Raw genomic sequence first — 2,089 nt, 5'->3', positions numbered from 1 at the left:
CAACATACAACAGCAGTCATTAATTCAAGCAAAACATCATTAAACAAGGTACAAGCCTTATGTCAAGCAAACAAGGCAAAGAAACAGTATGCTCATGCACATCTAAACAGCAACACACCAAAACAACATTCAAGCAAAAGTTTGAGCCGGACAGGTAGTTTATCAGTAGCATGTCATCATCTCCAACATTCATCAGCATATGTTATCATCATTCAACATTCAAAAACATGGCAAACAGCAAGATATTTAGCAATGTACTTCATGACATAAACAACCAAATAACAAAAGCAGGCAAGTTTCTGGATAGGGTTTCCTGAATTGTAGCAAGCATTCATCATCATCCATCATTATATCATCAATCATAAACAAACTTCAAGTAGACTTATGCATACAGCATGGTAGCTAAAACAAAGATGTTCATACAGCAGCCTAACAACAACAAAACAAACAGACAGTCGAGCAAATTCTGGGCAGGCTTACAGTTATGAACAGGGTATCATCATCAACACTCCATCATGAACAAAACTCATCCAGCAATTAACAACCACACAATGGCCATGCCACACTATCCTCATGCAACAATAATCACAACCAAACAACATTTAATCCTGGAAAAAAAATCTGGGCAAGGCACAGGTTTGAACAACAGCAGCATAAACTTATCATCACCATAAGCTCGAAAATTCAATGTACTCAGAAATTAAATATGAGCATACCAATAGCATTAACAAACTTAAAGCAACAGGAATATATCATTACTTTTCACTAAAACATTGCAAACAAACCAAATCGAACCAAAATGCATTAATACACAAAAATAAAAATCAAGTTTTAAGACAGCATAGTTCACCATTCAATGTGATTCAAGTTTCATAATGCTCAGCATACAAAGAACTATAAGATACATGGCATGTTTTGATGAAAAGAGAAAGTTGAGGGCTTACTTGTTTTTGAAGAAAAACTGGAAATAGTGAGGAAATGATGGATGTAGCTCGAAACAAACAATCACACAGCTTCCAAAGGTTGAATGCTTGCAGAAATTTAGCTCAAGGATGCATAGCTTAGTCCAGCTCGAAATCTGCCATCAATGGTGCTCTTGAAGAAACAGTCGTGGACTGGTGGTTACAGCTGGGATTTGGTGGTGAAAATGTGCTCAAGAATATGTATAGATGAAGAATCAATCAAGGTTTACTTGTGTGCTTTTAAACTTTCAGCAGAAAAATGTCAATTGCCCAAAAATGCAAGAAGGGAGAATGAGTGTGTTTTTTACGTGGAGGCTGCAGTCTAGGGTTGTGAGAATGTCAGAAAAATGCATTTATATTGTCTGTTTAAAGTTGGTTTAGAGAATGATAATCTTGCTTAACTTAAAATGTGGTTTTTGCCTTTTTGCTAAATGTGTACCAGTGGAGATTGGAGGGTGTGTTTGCTGCGAATTGGGCCTCAAATAGGCTGGAAACAGACTGCAATTTTGCTGTTTTTGGTTATACATGGAAGGCTGTACCTTGCTTTGTTCTTATGCTCCAATTTGCAAAAATAACAACTTGTGCAACTTTGGTCAAAATGAGGTGTAAAGGTGGTATGATGATGGTTTATGGCTTGGAACAAATCACAAATATTGTATGGAACATTTCCCAATTGACCAAATCAAGAAAAAGCCAAAAACTCAAAAAGTCAAAGTTTGGTCAAACTTTGAATTTAAATGCAAAAGGTCCAAAAATGCCATTTTGATTGGCAAGGTTTTAGGTCATGAAATTTATATTTTTGGAAAGAGGATGAAAAATGTGGTTTGTAGGAAAAACCCCACCAAATTTGGCCTTATGGTTTGAGAGATATGGCTTGTTGAAGTTCAAAAATTGGTGAAAATGATTTGATCATATCTTGACAACCACACATGGGATTTTGATGTTCTTGGACTTTTTGAAAATGGGAAGACAAGATCTTCAACTTTCATGTTGGGCAAAAATTCATTTGGAGCTTGTATCATGATGCAAGTTTAAGATCAAGAAGTTTCCATTTTTAGCAGTTGAAATTACAGGTCCACTTTCTATTTCTGGAAAATTTTCTGATTGACTTGATTTTCTTCCATGGT

This window comes from Lathyrus oleraceus, chromosome 2 (genome assembly GCF_024323335.1).
Source record: "Lathyrus oleraceus cultivar Zhongwan6 chromosome 2, CAAS_Psat_ZW6_1.0, whole genome shotgun sequence".
Classification (NCBI taxonomy): Eukaryota; Viridiplantae; Streptophyta; class Magnoliopsida; order Fabales; family Fabaceae; genus Lathyrus; species Lathyrus oleraceus.
This window is presented reverse-complemented; position numbering follows the sequence as displayed.